The 20382-nt window shown below is 48.4% G+C and overlaps 1 protein-coding gene across 5 annotated transcripts in view; it reads right to left on the reverse strand.

The window, feature by feature from the left end:
• Positions 1-20382, reverse strand: part of SGMS1 (sphingomyelin synthase 1) — an 89319-nt gene that overhangs the window by 40447 nt on the left and 28490 nt on the right. The window contains exon 1 of one of the 5 annotated variants that reach the window (XM_071563272.1): positions 12417-12578. The exons of 3 other annotated variants lie outside the window; for them this stretch is intronic. The gene's annotated coding sequence lies outside the window, so the exon portion shown is untranslated. Of the gene's footprint in view, positions 1-3816; positions 3913-12416; positions 12579-20382 lie in introns of those variants that run through there. One more of the 5 variants, XM_071563271.1, reaches the window with a different exon arrangement.

A 20382-nucleotide genomic window follows, 5' to 3' on the forward strand; every position in this document is an offset into this window, starting at 1 on the left:
AAAGAAGTCACTGCCTCAGAACACCAATGTGGGTATATTTCTTCCAAACCCAACATTTCAGCCCAAAAGGCCTCTGATTACAGGCAGGCAACAGGTAAGTTTCCTCACCACAGATACTGGAATGGGACACAGACTGGTGTCCCACTGACTTTTCCATCAGAAGAGTTAATTTCTTAGTTATTTGCCCCACACCTTGCTATGAGGCTGCTGGGTTTGCACACCAGCAGATTGGCACAAATCTGGTGCTCTGGCTTCTTTAAAGCCTTTGACAGACCAAGCTGGCCATTCCCAGGATCACAGAATGGCATAACAGATGCCAGCTGCTGCTGTCATCCAAGGAGCAACCAAGGACCTTCCAGGAAAACACCCTTGGCTTGGTTAAGTGTGGCTTTGCTGATGCTATCGATGCTATCTCCTGCTCTTCAAAGGAATTTCTTATTCATCTGGAAGATCTAAAGGAAACAGCAGTTTCCAGTACCAGAAAAATTAGCACATTTTAAAAGAACAACACCCAGAAATAAACCCATCCAAAAACCACTGCAAGAGTTAACACAGGATGATGTTTCGCGCCAGAGATCAACAGCAGGGCTCCCGGGTATGGAGGTGGCTTTTTCCTGTGAAACATAAACTAAGTCTCCACATCCTTAGTGTTTGTTTGCACTTCACTCGACTCACCAAGCACAGAGAATACAGCTCCTTGTGGCACCTCAGCAGGATGTTTGCCACCACAAACACCTGACCCACCTGTTGTCTCTCCCACACCCAGGCTGCAGATGCCACTCAGAGACTCTCAAGATGAAACATGAGCCGGTTATTGATTAATCCCTGCCTGCGGTTCCCCTTTTTTCCCTCTGTAACTGGAAGTCAACATTCACAGGTTAAACAGCCCTGACATACCTATTAATAAGCAAGACTTCATTAATAAGCAAGATGTGAATTAATACTGCCAAGTAGGGCTTCAAATATCCGCTTCCTCCATTCCAAGGACGAAGGGAACAACACAACAGAAGTGATAAGGAGCTATTTGTGAGGGCCATGGGGGGTGTTGTATTCCCAACATTCTGTGTCAGTGGTTTACAGACAGGGAGCTGTGCAATCCCAACATTCCAGCACACACCCTCCTCTTGTGACTTCCACTGCAAGTGCCACCAGTTCACCTGGGTCCAAAGTATGACCAGGTAAATGCAGAGCTGGAAAGATGAAGTTATGCTCAGGAAGCTGGAGCATTAAACCAAAAGGCTGACAGGGCTTATTGGAGAAGCATGTTTGTATGTCCCCTTTATGCTCTTCCCAAAAAAGAGGGGACAGACAGCAATTCCATCACAGACACGGGCTGGTTTTGGTGTAAGCCAGAGAAAATCTAAATGCACTTTTATCTCTACCAGTGATTAAAGTGTGATAAAAACATTCCCAGTCCCTATTTTTAGGCACTGGTCTGTTAGACCTTGTTTTTCTAACCCTGACCTCCAGTCCAGTTTGTTCCCAAAGGATGTTCAAGTATCAGCTATGTGTAAGAAGCATTAAAAATAACAGCCTAGTCCTTCCACCAGGACCATCAAAACTCCGCTTCTCAGCACACATATCCCCTCAAAAATTCAGCATTCACTGCAATCCCAACTCCATGTTTCTTACATGGACACTTTCCTATAAACACCTGAATTATCTGTCTTTGGCTACAATACCAAGTACTAACTTGAATAAGGACCTGAAAGAACTTCAACCTGCTCCCACCAAAGCTCAGTCTGAGCAGCTTTGACCTCACAAGGCAAAGAATCACAGAATGGTTTGGATTGGAAGGGACCTCATCTCATTCCACTCCCTGCCATGGGCAGGGACAACTCCCACCAGCCCAAGTGACTCCAAGCCCTGTCCAACCTGGCCTTGGACACTTCCAGGGTTGGGGCAGCTGTAGCTTCTCTTCTTCTAAACTGTGTTTACAACATAATTACACTACACTGCAGCATACAGTGAGCAGCCCAATCAAGACATGGCCAAATTTCTTTCCCCTGGCATTCAACAGATATATTTTGGCTGGCATTTACTGTGCTCACACTCACATTTCTGCCTTTGACACCAGTCACACCAGAAACATTACACATGTGCTTTCAAACCCCAAACCTTCAAAAACGCCTCTTCGGGAGGACAGAGAGGAATCATTCTGCTTGAAACCAGCATAAGAGGGATGTAGAGCTGCTGGAGCAGGTCCAGAGGAGTCCATGAAGATGGACTGAGGACAGGAGCCCCTCTGATCTGGAGCCACAGGCTGGGACAGTGAGGGGTTCACCTTGAGAAGGCTCCAGGGAGACCTGAGAACCCGTTCCAGTGCCTGAAGGGACTCCAGGAGAGCTGGAGGGACTGGGGACAAGAGTCTGGAGGGACAGGACAAAGGGGAATGGCTTCCCACTGCCAGAGGGCAGGGACAGATGGGATTTTGGGAAGGAATCCTTCCCTGGGAGGGTGGGCAGGCCCTGGCACAGGTTGGGCAGAGAAGCTGTGGCTGCCCCATCCCTGGGAGTGTCCCAGGCCAGGCTGGACAGGGCTTGGAGCAGCCTGGGCTGGTGGGAGGTGTCCCTGCCCATAGCAGGGGGTTCAATGAGATGATCTTTTAGGTTCCTTCCAACTCAAACCATCTTGGCATTCCATGATTCTGATAACCTTGCTGCCTCTTGGGTTATTCCTGGTGGATCCCACAAACACAGAAATAACCGGAGCCAATTCCACCCAAATTATGTTGGACAGACCTGTATGTTCAACTGGGGACACCAATAGCCTTCCCATGCTCTTGGAACCTTGAATCAAAAAACTGCCTCTTTCTTTTTAAACACCTTTAACCGCTCCCAAAGGATGACACTACTTGGACACCATTGTGCTGCACACTCTGGGTTTGGGCAGTAAGAAGAGATTAGTTTCTTCCCCATACACACAAAGAGCACTCATCCAAAACATTTCCACAGAACTTCCATAAAGTTATGTTCCATAAAAATCACCGTCAGGTTTTCACCCTGCAATCAGAGTTCACAAAAATGCTATTCTGTTATGAGCTAAAAATATTCAATAGGGAGTACAACAGGGTGAAGGCAAACACTTGAACTTTGTAGAGAGGCAGACGTGCTTTCTTGGCTGTTTATTTCTGCAGGACTCTTAGATTTGCTCAGAGATTAGCATTTCTGCAAAAACATGATCAGCTTCACACTGAGCACTTAAAAACCTTGAAGTGTTACTTTCTGTGTCTTTCACAGCTCGCAAGCAGCAAAAAGTAGCAAATGCAGCTTGAGACCTCAGGAAACCTGCCCTTAACCAAAAGTAAATGCCCTGATTTTGCAAGCTACCCTACAAGCACAATACAGACTATTCAGTCTGCACCTTCATAAAACCATCACCCAAATTCCTTATTTTAGATTCAGATGGAGCACAATGAAAATAGAAAGACTGGGCAAGTTTCAGAGCCAGTGCTCTGAACAGCTTAGAAAGCTAATGGTGATTCAAAATTCAGTTTTACTGTAATGAAATCACTTCCACAGTGCAATCACAATATCTGGGGAGAGGGGGAGAAGGCAAAGCTTCTCTGCATCACCCGAGGAGCAGCGACAGCAACCCCTGCACTCTGATGCTGTGCATGCAAGCAGCTGATGAGACAGCCCAGCTGGATTATTAAAGAACCACTGTTCTCAGCCTGGAGGCTTTCAGCAACTCATTTCATAGGTCCTCCCTAAAATACCACCCCAGTGTTTCAGATCTCCACCCCCAGAAGGAGAAGTTCACAGTTTCATGGGGGTGTTTGTCACAGGGTTAGTCAAACAGAGAAAGTCCGTTTACCTTCACAGGCTTCCTGTCCTTCCTTCCCAGGTGATCCCTTCCTATCCCTCTCCAGGCCTCCCTTCTGCTGAAGAGGAGAAGAAAGAAACGCTTTATCCTGCAGGTTTGGTTTCGGTTTGGCTCAGACAGAGAGATTTTTTCCAAAGCAAACACTCCTGCAACGTCACCAGGGATATAAATAGCCAGAGGAGAAGGAGGGAGAGCAGCCCTTCTGGAGAGGCTTGGTTACATTGGGAACGACGTAAGTGGGGAGGATGTCAGACAGAAATAAAGCCTTTATTTTCCTGAAGCTGCACGCACAGCGTCCACTCGGGCACTAAAGAGGTCCAAGAGAAATATCACATCCTCCAGTAACAGGGAGGCTCTCACATACCCCAGGCTCTTGCCAGGAGGCAGCTATTCCTGCTGGGCAGAGGCTGCCACCCTGGCAGCTCACACACTGCTGCACAGCCAGCCCCACCTTGGGGGCCTCCTGCACACACACACACACCCCTGGAGAGCACACTGAGGGTTTTCCCAGAGCAGCTGTGGCTGCCCCATCCCTGGAAGTGTCCAAGGCCAGGCTGGTCAGGGCTTGGAGCAACCTGGGCTGATGGAAGGTGTCCCTGCCCATGGCAGAAGGTGGGACTAGGTGGTCTTGAAGGTCCCTTCCAACCCAAACCACTCTGTGATTCATGGAGAAAGCCCCAGTACTGTTTTTGGGAACCTGAAGCTCTGAGTGCCCCTCTGAATGTCCTGACACCACTGCAGGCAGCACGGGAAAGGGGCGGGAGGTCTGAGTGCACCTGCAGGGTGATCCCTGGGATGTGGTGCATCTGGATGCACAGGTTCCTTAGGAAGACCAGGATGAGTGCTCATGGGCGACTTTGACCACTGTGGATATGGGCTGGAGGGACAACACAGCGTGGCAGGAGCAATGGAGGAGCTGTGTGGAGTGCACTGATAACATTTTCCTAACACAGGTGTCCCAGGACCTCTGCAGGACCTCATCCTTACAGACAAGCAAGAACTGATCAGGGATGCCAAGGTCTGAGAAGCCTTGGCTGCAGTGACAATGGGATGGTGGAGCTCAGGACCTGGAGAAGAAGAAGTTGGGGGAAAAAAAGCTGCATCACAGACACAAGACTTTAGAAAAGGAGGCTTTGGCATCTTTCAGAGATGTGCTTGAAGAATCCCATGGGCTGCAGCCTTGGAGAAAAACGAGCTGCTTGATACTAAAGGCTCACCTCCTCCTCGCTGGAGGACAGTTCATCCCAACAAGCAGGTAACCAAGCTGAGGGGGCAGGAGGACTACAGGAGGAGCAAGGAGCTCCTGATCAGAGCCAAGTGCAAGCTGCTGCAGCAGCAGGTGATCCAGGAGCAATCTGGGAACACTCGCCATGCAGGAGTGGGGCTAGGGGAGCCAAAGCACACCTGGAGTTCAATCTGGCAACGGATGTGAAGGGCAACAGTAAGACCAACCTTCACAAACTGCAGACCCCTGAGACCACAGGGAAGTCCAGACAAGGATTAGCCTTAGTAGCAGAGGATCAGGTTAGGGAACAGCAGCCTGGACATGCTTCAGCCCACAGGACCAGATGGAATGGACAGAGTGCTGAAGGAGCTGGCTGGTGTCACTGTGAGGTCACACTGAATGATTTTTGAACAGCTGTGGTGATTGGAAGAGGTTCCTGATGAGTGGAGGAAAGCAAACGTCACTCCTGCCTTCAAGAAAGGAATGGAAATGGATCTGGGGGACTACATGTCTGTCAGCCTCACTTTGTACCTGGGAAAGAACAGCTCATTCTGCAAAGCACTTTCAGTCACTCCAAGGACAAGAGGGTGATCAGGAGCAGTCAGCATGGATTTATGAAGGGGAAGAAGTGACACTTCACCAGCCCAACCTCCTCCCAGGATGAAACAGCTGTCTCAGAGGATGAGGGGAGTGAAGGGAATGTTGTCTGGCTTGGCTTTGGCAGGACTTTAAACACGGCCTCTTATCACACCCTCAGGCAAGCTGGGAAAGTATGGACTAGCCAAGGAGGCTGGGAGGCGGATGGAAAACTGGCTGAACGGCCCAGGAGGATGTGGGCAGTGGCACAAAGTCCAGCTGGAGGACTGACACTAGAGGTCTACCCAAGGGTTGATGGTAGAAGAGCCAAAAATCACTTAACCCCTTTGTTAATGACCTGGGTGATGTGCAGAGTGTAGCCTCAGCACATCTGCTGGTGACACAAAACTGGGAGGAGTGGCAACGACCCTAGAGGATCACACTGCCACTTGGATGAAATGGAGCAAAGGGCAGACGGGAACCCCATGGGGTTCAAATAAGGGAGAGGCAAAGTCTTTCACTGTGACAGAATGACCTCAGGCACCAGGGCAGGCCACCAGCATCCCAGGCTGCAGTGGGAGGAGTGCTGGCAGCAGGTCGAGGAGGTGACCTATCCCCTGTCCTCAGCACTGGAGACCACTCCTGAAGTGCCTCCTCAATGGAAAAGAGACATGGACACATTGGGGAGGGTCTGGCAAACAGTCCTGGGTGACCAGCTCTAGCTGACCCCGCTTGACAAGGGTGGGTTGGACAAGATGACCGTCTAGAGGTCCCTTCAAACCTCACTCAGCCTGTGATTCTGCTCGTTTTCAGGCCCTGGATATGATTTATCACACACACAAGTATTGAGAAGCAGCATCTGGGTCCTGTCTAAGGCACCACCCACGGCACAACCCCAATGCCACAGCACTGACAGGTCACACCCAGCCCATCAGAACAACTATCACGTGCTGGATCTCACTCCTGAGGTTAAGATTCAGTTTCTAGCACTTGCTAACTCGCCTTTGCTACGTTTTGGCTCAAATCCCGCTTTCTCAATGTGACACAGGGGTCAGAGACCAGGAACAGACCAGTCAGGAGGTGTTTCATCAGACTGCCGGGTATTACCAGATTCCTTAAAGCTCCCTTTGTCTCTCATCTCAATTTTTTCCTCCCTTCTGCCCTTTTTTTTTGAATTTTTTTCTAAGCATCACCTTTTGGATGAATGCTTTAAAAAAAAGCCCTCAGCTCCACAAATGCTCTGTATCACCTCTAAAGACCAGAGGATGATTATCCTCTTTTATAACACAGCAAGAAGAGTCAGACACAGATATCCTCTAGAATAGGAAAAAAAAGCATCTATTTTTACTAGCTAAAAATCTTCATTAACTTGACAGACAACTATTTCGTGCTGTTGTAAGAACTGAAATTCTAAAGTTTTTGATTTTAAGGCAAGATATAAAGTTGTAATTTTTTAAAATTCCCTGTTGCCACAGCTGGAGGTGGTCTGGCAAAAAAAGGCCAGTGGGAGTCATCAGCAGTGGAGGGAAATATGAAACTGATCCTACCTTTTTAAGATTTCACCCTAAAAAGGAGGAACAGGGAAGACTCCATGCAGAATTAAGGGTTGTGTATGAAAACTCAGGATAAAATATATCTGTACCCAACCGTTAGCACACTTGTCTTGCCTGGTTCTCAGTTTGGCACACCTCCTTCTCCTCCTCCTCTCTTTGCAAATAGAGAGAGCAGGCTGGGGGCTGAGCAGGGAGAAGGAGAGCCCCGCTGGGACGTGGCAACTGTCACAGCTGTGGCCACAGCACTCCTGGTCTCCTCACCCAGCAAAGAAAGATGCTGCTACAGCTTTAAACTGACTCGCTGCACATGTTTGTTCCCAGGGATTTAGGGCCATCCACGCCTCCAGCTTCTTCCCACGGGTGTCTTCCAGGGGTAGCCTTGGGTCACCAGCTGAGCATCCTGGGTTACAGAGGACTTCTGGCTGGTCCAGCCCCTGCTCCAAGCAGGTGCACCTCATGGTAGAGTCAGTATCTGAAAGGGTCTACAGGGAAGCTGGAGAGGGATCTGCACCAGGAACTGGAGTGACAGGACAAGGGGGAAAGGCTTCAAACTGCAAGAAGGGAAATTTAGGGCAGATATTGGGAAGAAATTCTTCCCTAGGAGGGTGGGCAGGCCCTGGCACAGGTTGGGCAGAGAAGCTGTGGCTGTCCCATACCTGGGAGTGTCCCAAGCCAGGCTGCACACAGCTTGGAGCAACCTGGGCTGGTGGGAGGTATCCTTGCCCATGGCAGGGGGTGGCACTGGATGGGCTTTAAGGGCCCTTCCAACCCAAACCACCCTGGGATTGTATGAACAGGTGCACAAAGAGGCAGCCCTGAAACAACAAACTCCCTACATTGATCTCCAGGTCTGCACAGGGGCTCAGACACTCGGCACACTTATGGTTTAGTCTTGCAAAGCCCCACAGCTGTGAACATGAAGATTAGACCAGCATCTCCAAACATCAAAGTATCTCATCCTAGGCAGGCAACGGACTTGCTTTACACTTACAGCACTCTCAGCACACAACAAACCGTATTTACATGATACTTTTCTCTTGGGCAGCATAAGCTTCTATTTCATACTGAATTAAAGCAAATAAAGCAGAACCAACTAAACACAGAAATAACTCCAGAATTCTCTCTGGACTTGCAAGGGAAAAGAGAGGCTGCTAATTACAGCCCAACTCAGCTCCTCCCTGCCATAAAAGCATTAGAGCCCTGTCTCTGTAATGTGCATCAGCATTGCCTTCCTTAAATCAGGGAAGGTGGTTCTCAGAGAAGCACACCCAAAATCCATGTGCCCTATCAAGGAGGGAAGGTTGGTGATTCTCCATAAGCAAACCGCTCATGGTTACTCACAATCAATTAATCTGCAGCTTAATCTCACCAGCAGCCCAATCAAACCACCCATTTGGGCTGTGGGCAGTGGGGAACAGCCTCAGACAGGGACTGTTTACGTGGAGCAGTGCCAGGAGCTGCTTTGATGAGCTGGGGATATTTTCCTGCCTGGAGGCCTGGAACACTGAGCCCTTCCATCTGTGTTTCATCTCCCTGCTACTGCTGGCACTCAGATTATTTCCAAGGAGCACCGTGCAGCAGGTTTCAGGAATCTGTACTGGTTAAAGCACATCTGGGTGCAGCCAGGGGGGTTTTGTACGTGTTACCCCCTGTAACGGCCACACTCAAGCTGTAGGGTGCCAGCAGACTGCATCTGACACTCACACAGCAAACACAAACAGGGATACTGCATGTCCAGCACATTACTGTGAGATGCACCCAGAGGGGCCTGTGCAAGCAGAAAAGTGGACATTTGGCTGGAGTTTCACGACTGTCGTGGGTATTGGAGAAATAAAACCAAGAGGACAGGCACATACATGAAGAGAAAGAATATATAGAAACAGTACAGCAGTCCAGCGTGCTCCAAAGAAGCCCATTTGGAACCTGGACATCACACCAGAGGCAGCTACAACCTGTTCCCCAACATGTATTTGCTGAGTGGTCCTGAATCAAAAAAGCCTGTAAGCTAAGGTACAGGGAACATCCTTATGTCAAACCCTAACTTCATGAATGATGATCAACAATAAAACCAACACAGCCAGAGTTTTGTTACAGACTCACCCAACAGGAACCTCAACAGAGTTTGGGGTCCTTTATGTACTGACAAAAGTAACAGCGTTCCTTCCTTAAATACACCCGAGACAGACACGGCAGCTCCTTCTCCCGTGCAAGGGAGGCTACAGGACTTTCTGTGATCAATGATGTTACAAATTCAAGGGGATTTTGGCAGCAAAAACCTTGCAATTATTCAAAAAATGCTTGCAATATCAACATACACCCCATAAGCCACCACTCAGTTGCTGTTATGAGCATGACTACTTGTTAAGACAGCTGAAGACTATTTGCTACACCACTATGGAAAGGAAAATTCAAGCTTCCCCATCCATCATGCATCTCTAAAATAAAGCAGGAGAAAAGTCAGTTTGACTTCAGTAGCCCAAAATGGACCACAGCTTTCCACAGCTTTCAGTGCTAAATGAAAGTTGGCTGTAGAAAATTCCCTTGTAAATGTTTATTATTCTAATTTTAACCTCTGGATGATTTTAGGGCCAATGAAAAATGAGATCAAAACCCAAGAGACCAAATAATCCACACAGGGATTTTCTCCTGCCTGTCCTAGTTCAAAAGTCATTCTGAGATTCAGGGATTTTTATTTTTAAATCACTGTTTAACCTCTTGTACTGGAAGCATTAAATTACACCACATCAGACCAGACTGTGCAAGAAAGCAAGTCCCTTAGAAAGGAAGGGACATGGATTCCCATGGGAAGCACCACTTTCCAATATAAATACTTTGGGAGCAGAAACTCCTTTTTTCTTTGCTTTTCCATGGTGAAGACTGTGGGACTCAAGGATCACAGGAAGACCTCACACAAACATATCCTGTATAAGCTCTTCTTCAGCCTTATACAGGCTCCATCAGTTTCTTCCCAGAAAGGGAATCCCTTGGATGCAACCAGACACCCCTGGGGTGTGTTTTGGACAGTTACCAGGCCACGAGAAAAAAACCCCAAACAACAACCAAACAAGAAAAGCCCAAACTGGCCGGTTCCTGGGGCGAGCAGCTGGCTGCAGAGATGCAATTCCCTTGCAGACAGCACCATGTTGGTGCCAGAAAGGCTTTTCCCAGTCATCTGACCTTTATTCCTTGGCCAGCCTCATCCAGGGAGAAGCAGGATTCCTGCATGTCAGCTCTGGCACTCTTGGCTGTATTAGAGCCTACAGTCTTCTTCCCGATTATTATCGGTGCAAGTAACACATCCATAATTACCTTCCCTCTCCACCCTACAAGCTCACCACACACTGATGGGGCTCCCACAAGCTGAACAGTGCACCCTTCTACACCTTCTGTGGTCAACAGGCTCTCAATCTGACCCAGATATGATGTGCTGCTTGTTCAGTTCTACCTGCTACATGACCAGGCATTTTCTTGCAAATAAAAGCTAAATTCCCCTCCTGCAAGTCTGCAGGGCACACACACCAAGGCAAAGCACCATCTGGAGATGCCTCTGTCCTTGACCTCCAGCTCGGAAAAGGGACTGTCCACTGGGAATATCACCCCTGCCTGTCTGCCCAAAGAAATCCTCTACTTATCTCACTACTCCAAGAGGTGACCAGCAGCCTCTGCCTTTCTAATCCAGGTGCCCTTCACTAGTTCCTGCCTGGATGTCTCCAAGGCCTTGAACAGGACACAGGGACAGTGTAAGTTTGGGAACCTACCAACCTTTATGGGATTATTTGGCAGCTCAATTTAGCTACAGGGGCAGTTCTCAGAGGGAGACAGATCTCCAGGAGCAGATGATGGGATGCAGTGATACTGTGACATCTCAAAACCCAGAGGTCCTGTTCAAAATTCCCAGTTCCACAGCTGTTCCCAGCACTCACAGTGGCACTACCACAGGAAAACAGCCAACAAGCTGCTGATGCTGACAGAGCTGAGCCCTCTGCCCCAGGGGTTTCCCTCTGACACCATATTCCCTAGAGAAGGGATGAGACGATTGCAATTCTCCCCAGAGGGAGAGTCAGCACACCCAGAGACCTCATTTTGTATCTGTGCTGTTCTTAAGCCTCACCTTCCTCTGTGTCAGAGCTGTGGTTTGGTTACTGAGGACACAGTTGGGTTTGTTTTGAGGGTTTTCCCCCTGCCTTGTTTCTTTTAATCCATAAACCTACATATCCATAACTCCAAAAATAAAAGTCATAGCAGACAATGACCTTTCAACACAGCAAAAACCTTGAGTACATCAATACAAAAGCACTTTCTCACAGTCAAAACCTCAACAGTAGCATAATAAAGTGCAATAATAAAACTTTCAAACAAGCCCAGGTTAATAGATACAACACCAGTGAAGTGACCTGTATGACAGTTATAGTTGTTTGTTGGGATAAAAGTGTCACCTGCTCACAGCATTTCAGATTCAATTCCTCACTTCAATCCCAGATCCCGCATTAACTGAGTTTGCCACATATCACACTCCTCCTGTCCCCAACTCCAGCTCTTCCACCACCTCAATCCCCAGTTTCCCCAGGTCAGCATCTTTGTTCTGTACAACAGCTCTAAGACTTTTTAGCAGCTTGTAGGAGTACTTTGCATAAGATAATAAAAGAGCTTACTGTTAACCATTTCAGGACCAAGAACCAGCATTTTCTCAGGGAAAAGCCACTGCAGGCAGCTTATGAAACACAGCTGATAAAGTGAGCAGAGGGAATACTGGAGGTGAAAGGCACAGGCCAGTCAGGCTTTCCTTGGGAAAAGGAGAAATGTGACTTGCAAGGCAGCTCATAGTTTTTAAATGTTATTCAGAGGAAGGTAGAAATCCAATTATGTATGTATGGCCAAACATCACAAACGAAGATTTGGGAAGGGTTTTCCCCACGTGGGGGTGTGCCCTTCGAGCCTGCGCAGTGGATTTTTTTTTTTAGGTGAGGCACAGTATGCGCAGAACTGGCCCCACCATTTAAGTCCCAAGGTCCATCTGCCACGGCCTAGCGAGCCTGGACAGTGACAGTGAGGTTCCCAGGACTTTCTACAGCACCCGGTACTAACCGGGGCTGACCCTGCTGAGCATCCGAGATCTGACGGGATCAGATGGCAGGGAGGCTTTAACTGCCCTGTACGGTCTCCACTGAGACTCTAACTCATGACCTTGTGATCAGAGTCCGGAGTGCTCACCATTACACCACGGGACCCATACTTACTTAACAATCATTACAGTGCCAGACATCTTGGTACAGAGTAACCATCCTCTGACATCAACCACGGGGCCACCCAAATGCCAGAATCGTTGAATGGTTTGGGTTGGAAAGGTCCTTAAAGAACATCTTGTTCTAAGCCTCTTGCTGTGGAAGCTCTCAGGAACTAGAAGACAGACAAGGACTTTTTCTCAGCAATTTATGCTTAAATCATCATAAACTATACAGAAAACACAAGCAAAAAAATCAAATATGAATTAACAGCTGATTCCTGCTGCAAACAGGCTTGTTTAACTCCCCTGCAATTCCAGAGCAAGGATTTTCTTCCACCACCACTTTCAGCTGCCACAGGCAGGCCATTGTTTGGGTTTAGCCATGCAGCAGCACTCCTGATGCAAACCCACAGCTCACAGCAGCAGCACCGTGGAACTGAAATGGAACAGGAGGGGGTTCAGCCCCGCAACAATAAGAACAGAGATTTCTACTAAATACCTGTTTAAAACAGCACGAGATCCTTCCCCCGCTTTGCCACGACCAGGGAAGCACATCAGAGAAGCCCTGCAGTGCTTCCCAACATCCAGGTGCCCCGAGGGATGTGGTGCAGCAGGTGACAGCTCAGCAGCAAGTTCAGAGCAAACATGGTGGACATCCACTGCCCCAGATCTGCTCAGGACCTCGTCTCTGAGAGGGGGTGAGGCCCTGGCACAGAGAGGCTGTGAAAGCCTCAAGGCCAGGTTGGACAGGGCTTGGAGCAACCTGGTCCATGGAAGGTGTCCCTGCCCATGGCAGGGGAAGGGAACAACAAAATCTTTAAAATCCCTTTCAAAACAAGCCATTTTATGATTCTACGATTAAATACCCATTTTCCAAAAAATAATCAGAATTCTAAAGAGTATCTGCATATTTGAATGCCAAACCACGAGCTTTTCTTGGGAGGTAAGTTGGAGATTTCTACCGAAGGTGCAGGCAGTAACTACACACAACAATCAGAGGTTAAAAACAACTGGTGGGGGTGGTGAAGAAAGGGAGGGGGGAAAACAAGCCTCACCTTACAAGTTTTCAGCAGCAAAGCCTGTGTGAACTGCAAGACCTGAATTGCAAAGTGAGCTTTGATGAGAATTTCACCTCTGCTTGCAAGGTATCCACTTGTGGTTCACAAAAACCTCTCAGGAGAGCTTCAACACCTTGAATGGCAAACAGAGTAAAAAACCCCATCGATGCTTTCTGCACGTTGAGACGTTTGGGTGGGGTGGTTCGAGATTTCTGGCGTTAGTGGGGGGTGGTTGTGGTTTCAAACAAAGGTTTTGTTGTGCTGTTTGTTTCCTTTCTTAAAGGGCAGTTTGGGTTACCAAGTGCAAATCGTTTTCAGGACTGAAAACAGTGCAATCTAACCTTTACCTATTTATGAGCGAAGCAAATCTCAATCCACAGGCAGGTTACTCTATCCGGGAGCAAAGGAAAGGAGCTAAAAACCAAGTAAAGGGAGAGTTACCATGGGATACCAGGATGCGTCACTTCTCTTGGCTCTCATGGCGCCACGTGATAGCTCAGCCCTGAGTGGAGAACTCAGCAGATGGGATAGGAAAAAAAAAGTAAAAAGGTCTCTAGATTATTGCAAAGTTTAGGCTTTAAAATCTACTGCTTATGGCTACAGAAATAGAGGCAACAATATTTATCTATAAACCAAACTATCTGTCTATAAATCCATTACCACCATGCAGTAAATACTCACTTTACCTTCCAAAAGTCATCACCATCCACTCTTTACAGCTTCCAGCAGTAAATTTAGTCCAAGCACATCCAGAAGTGCTATCTCCAGCGAGAACTATCACTAGCCTTTCACAGGAGGCAAAGCAGGTCAGTAGTTTCCAACTTACTCATAAATACAGAAGCAGCCACTTGACAGCAACAGACACAGGCAGCCCGAGTTCAAGAGAGATCAGAGGGAGAAATCACTTGGAATTTACTCTCAGCCTTATCACACAGGTCACCAAACCCACACCCTGGGATGGAGCCCACTTAGCCAAGACTTTTCATTTCCAAGGTCTTGCTGTTGAGTGACCCCACACACGTTCACCTACACTTGGATTTTCGCCCCCCTCAGTCCAATATAAATCCTTTAACATCTCCTGCCCCAAGTTACCCAAACTCACAGAGTGGTTGAACAGTTGCCAGTTTCTTTCTAGCATATCAACACAGCTCTGATTCAAAGGACACCATTCCCTCTCCATCCTCCTCCTCCTCCTCCCAAAGCCTCCTAACACCCACAAGCTGCTGAATGTCAAGATCTCCAGGGAAATCCACTCCTTTCACATGCCAGCCAAGGAAACCAGCTCTCTGTAGTAAAAAGTGACGTACAACGTAAGAAACCTTCATTCTCCATGGGTGAAGGTGCACTCCCAGAGTTCTAGCTCCACCCATCATGCTGCAAACTGAGTTTCCAGAGCAATGTTGGAGCCCATCTGTCTCACAGGCATTACAGTAACCTGATCATTACACCCCAGGCACCAGCTGGCACTCTGCCACTCCAACCCACCCGGCTCCCAGCACACTCCTGGGAGCTCCAGGCTGCAAAACTTTGGTCAAGGAACAGAGGGGATCAGCCGAGACACCTGCTGCAATCATCTGCTCCTGAACACCAGCTTGTTAGCACCTGAATCATTCAGTGTTCCTTGCTGTTTGTCATTCCCGCCCAAAAATATGAAATAATATGGAAGCCAAGAAATCCTGCACTTCATTTGCTGCTTCAGGTTGCAGCCCTGTGTTACACAACTACGTGACATTTGAAGACAGCACAGTGTTATTTGTGACCTGCTTATAAGAGGAAGTTTCATGTTTCTACCAAGTTTAACACAGATGGTGTCACCTTCCTCAACAAAGGCAATGCAGGTCCTGCACATGGGCAGAAACAACCCCAGGCACCAGCATACGCTGGGGAGGACCTGCTGGAGAAGGACCTGGGGGTCCTGGTGGGCAACCAGCTGTCCCTGCCCAACAGTGAGCCCTGGGGGCAAGGAGGGCAATGGGGCCCTGGGGGGGCAGCAGGTGGGCACTGGCAGCAGGGCAGGAGGGGATGCTGGGGGGCAGCAGGAGGGCACTGGCAGCAGGGGATGCTGGGGGGCAGCAGGAGGGGATGCTGGGGCCCAGCCATGGCACCAGAGCAACGGGCAGCAACTGATGCCCAGCAAGTGCCACCTGGGCAGGAGAAAGAACTTCTTGGCTGGGCAGTGCCCCAGCCCTGAGCAGAGCCCAGAGAGGGGGGGAATCTCCTCCCTGGGGATATCCCAGAGCTGTGTGGGCACAAAGCTGTGCCATGTGCTTTGGGATGGCCCTGCTGGGGCAGGAGGTGGCACCACATCCCTCACAGTGGGTCCTCCCAGCCTGACCCATCCTGTGATTCTTCAAAACTTCACTTTAATGACTGGTCCCTGAGGCCAGGAGTGTTCAATAGCCATGGCTGGGTTTTATCCAGCCTCCTCTTAACCTCTAACCTTTCAGCAACACCCCACAGCAGGGAACACCACAGCATAACTGCACAGCAGCACAAGAACAACATTACAAAAAGAAAAGACACCACCGAAAGAAAAACTTTCCCTTGTTATAAGCTGGGTGCTAGCTTGCTTTTTGTTTCAAAGAGGAAGGCCTGGGTACAATCATTCTCTCTGGAGGATGCAAAGCTCATACTCTACGTAACATTCCTCTTCTCACTCCCTCCCCTCACAATCATTTCTTCTCCACACTGAAGAGTCAAAGTTTATTTACCTCCGTTTATCCAACAGCTGCTCCATGCCTTTGATCACCTTCATCACCCTGTGCTGAACCTTTTTCCTTTTGGAGATGGAGGATTCAAGACATGGGGAACCATGGAGAAAAATATTTTCTTAAATTATTTTCTTTTTAAAGCAGCTTGTTCCATTCTCTCCTCCTTCACTAATAATATTTGTTTACTACTTTGACTTTTGCAGCTAATTTCAATGTAAGGATCTCCAAATTCAGTAAAAAAGCCTCCCAAGAGAAGAACAAAAGCCAAAAGTAATAATGTTTTTGCATCCTGGCAGTGTTGTGGGAACAAGCATTAGGCTTCAGAGACAGGAAAGAGCCTGGAAAGTGCAGTAACCTCTAAATTTCTCAGTTCCAAATACTTTCAGAACAGTTCATTTCCACCAGAGTCACAGAAAAAGGGACTAACCATGTCCCTCCCTGTGTTTGTCTTCCTCACACACCTCAAGCTGCTTGTGCTTTGTAAAAAACCCAAATACACACACATTTTGGTCATCTGTATTTATTATTTCCTGACACTGCATCAACAAAACCGAAGTGTAGAGAAAAAACACCTGCTTTTTATTAGTAACTAATTTCTGCCTTACAGCTTCACTGACCTTGCAGCACACCTAATTTCTCACCTGCCCTCTGAGCAACACACTGTGGAAACAGCACCCAACTCTGTCATTAATATTCACAGTATAACCAGGGGCAGAGCTCCATCCTCAAAGTCCTGCTGGGACACAGCTTTATTCCCCCCCCCCCTCCTGTTTTCAGCACCTCAAACTCCTCCCAACACAGGATGACAATACAGTTTTGCCTTAAAAAGTGTATTTTCACTCCACTTCAAATTACCAGAGAGATGCCCACAGTCCTTAGGGGCTTTGAGCAAGCTGACATCCTCACCAAGCTCAAACACAACCTCGAGCTGCTTATCACTGAGCATAAGAAAAATCAATTACAGAGATAGCAGCTACAACAGTTACTTGCCTTATCTCCTTTGTAAACAGATTTTGAAGTGCCAGGTAGAGCTATGAAGGAGCTGGAGACAGGAAGAGACATCCTCTGACTGCTGACAGGTAAGTTTATTTGAGCTCCAGCACAAGCATTTAAAGATGAAAGAGCACAACGAGGGTGCTGAGAGACAGCTGACAGCTTGAGGAACACACAGTGGTTCTCAAATCGTTTCTGTGATGTCGGGTAATGTTCATGATCACAGCATTGGGGGAAATTGGATCATCCATTTAGCAGCAGGTTTGCCTGATCAGCTGTCTGGGGACTTCAAACAGAGCAGCAAGGCTGCACAACTGGAGAGGTGCCTGTGCAGCCTCGGTGTTCAGCTGCCTTCCCTGAGAGGCTTCACAGACCACCAAAACACGAGGAGGAAGAGCAAGTGGAGTCTCCACCTGATCTCAGGCAAGTTGTTCGTGCTGACTGCTGAGCCCAGACCTGTAAGGCCACCTCTGCCTCACCTACAGTGGCTCGATTCTGCATCTGCTGCTGGCTCCAACTCAGTGCTTTGTGTGCCATTCAGGACTTTTGGAGCCGACAAAGCCTGAGGAACCAGCACTATGGCAGGGCACTTAATGCTGTCACAGACCACCACTACCTTTGGCAGGGGCAGACACAAGTCGATGCTTCAGCTAATCTGGGTCAGCAACAGCATTCCCAAAACATCTGGAGCAAGCTAGTTAACATATCCTAGTAACAACAGCAGCATTTGTGCAAAGCATGGCCCTTACCTTTCAGGATGTGCTCTACAGTTCAGGGACCTCCCAAAGCTGTATTTCCATAGGCCTTCCAAGAAACTCTTGGCAAAGCCTGGGGGATTTCGGGATGTGTCAGTGCCTGGAGATGACTGCATTGACACTCCATGATGCAGAAAAAGGCCAGGGAGGCACGTGAAGTAGGAGCACACTCAAGCCAAGGATATTTAAGTTAATCTGGATGTCTGGGACACACACACATAATTTGAGCACCTGGGATAGTCCCACAGGACTCTGGGACTAAAAAACCCCTCAGCATTTTAATTATCAAGTATTTCAACCATGCCTGGCCGCATACTCTAGAGCAAAATATGTTAAATGTAAAATTTTGTCTTTCTAACCAGTACAAAGAAATCTGTCAAAGCAGTTGCTGACAGCCTTTGGGCTATTCCCTGGGAACAGGGACAGCAGAGGAAGGGGAGCACAGGACGGGACAAAAACCTTTTTGAATTCGTGCATCTTGAAAGAACAGAGAAAAACATTTAAGGAGTGAAATGCAACAAAGTACCTTGTGGAAGAATCCCAATAACCATATTACCTGCTGAGTAACAAAACCGGGAAGCCACGCAGTTATTTAAAACAACTGCATCTGGCATTAAAATCATGAACAAACAAGTCAGTGCTTGTGTGGTAAGAAAGAGTTATTTAATAGAAGTACAGAATGGTTTGGGCTGGAAGGAATCTTAAAGCCCATCTCATTCCACCCCCTTCAGGGGACACCTCCCACCAACCCAGGTTGCTCCAAGCCCTGTCCAACCTGGCCTTGGACACTCCCAGGGATGGGGCAGCCACAGCTTCTCTGCCCAACCTGTGCCAGGGCCTGCCCACCCTCCCAGGGAAGGATTCCTTCCCAATATCCCATCTGTCCCTGCTCTCTGGCAGTGGGAAGCCATTCCCCTTGTCCTGTCCCTCCATCCCTTGGCAATGGTCTCTCTCCATCTTTCCTGTTGGCCCCTCCAGGCCCTGCAAGGCCACAGTTGGGTCCCCCCAAAGCTTCTCCTCTCCAGGCTGAACAATCCCAGCTCTCCCAACCTTTCCTCCCAGCAGAGCTGCTCCAGCCTCTGCCCATCCTGGGGCCTCCTCTGGGCTCTCCAGCAGCTCCATGTCCTTGCTGTGCTGGCCCCAGGGCTGGAGCAGCTCTGCAGGTGGGGTCTCACCTGAGCAGGGGAGAAGATCTACTTCAACTTGTTGCATCCATGATTGAAGTAGGGGGAAACCCAACTAATTAATAACACAGGTTCCAAAAAGACACAAACCTCAGGAGTGCTGCCATTGGATTCTGTGGCTCCCGGGGTGCAGCCCCAAAGGATGCCCGGGCTCCAGCACTGTTTGAACACAGCTCTGCTGATTGCAAAGAAATCAGAGAGCAAAACAAGATCAGAGCTCAGCGAGACGGTGAATCCAAAAAACAAGACATTTTGCACCATTTCCAGCATGACTTCAGCACAAAATAACATTTGCACGTCAATGTAATAGTTGATGTTTTAACTGCATGCGAAGGGAACAGTCAGGCACAGCAAGTTCAACATCAGCGCTCAGCCTTCAAAGGACGCAAAAAGAGCTGCAAAAGAGCCGTGCTTAAGTTCAAAGCCTTTCAGACAAAGGCTAAATATATTTACATTCACTCCTGGAGCACTTGAACCCAGGCAGAACCTGGCCCGTCCCATCCCCAGAGGACTTGGGTAGGTGATGTGACACTTGAAAGGAGTCGGGATGGCATTAACCATCAAATCCCAGCTGAAACTTCAGGTCTACAAGACTCAAGGAGTAAAAACGAAGGCAAAGCCCAAAGGAGCACAAGCCAAGTGGATGCAAAGCAAGCGGGAAAACCCACTTTCCCTTTGAAGCCGCGAGGGGATGATGAGGTGAGCACACCCTCACGGGAAAGCCTGTTACTGGGGTCCCTGAGGCATGAATCAACCTCACTATGAGCAGCCTCAGGACAAAGCAACAGTCATTTGCTAATTCAGGCGACTAAGCTGGAAAAGGAAGGCTCATTCTTCGGACTAAGGATTAATCATCAGCAGGTACGGCCTTATTTTCATTAACTGCAGCCATTTCCTGCCAGCACATTCCTCGCCTTTTCCAAGAAACAGGGGAGCAGCAGCTCCGTGGCTGAAGGCAAATGAACTAGGAGACAAGACAGGAACGATCAACAGCGCCCAGAACAAGCCAAGCTATTTAATGAGCAGCTAGGAAATGTACCAAAATCCAAGGGGACCGAGCCAGCAAACTAAACACAGCGAACATACAATTCTTGTTCCAAAATTCCACTAAGCCTTTTAGATTTGGGTAAGTGCCCAAGACGATGCTGCTTAGAGAAGCTGTGGATGTCCCATCCCTGAAGTGTCCAAGGCCACATTAGACAGGGCTTGGAGCAACCTGGGACAGTGGAAGGTGTCTCCACCCATGGCAGGGGGTGGAAGAAGATGGTCTTTAAGGTC

The sequence above is a fragment of the Pithys albifrons genome, chromosome 9 (assembly GCF_047495875.1).
Source record: "Pithys albifrons albifrons isolate INPA30051 chromosome 9, PitAlb_v1, whole genome shotgun sequence".
NCBI lineage: Eukaryota > Metazoa > Chordata > Aves > Passeriformes > Thamnophilidae > Pithys > Pithys albifrons.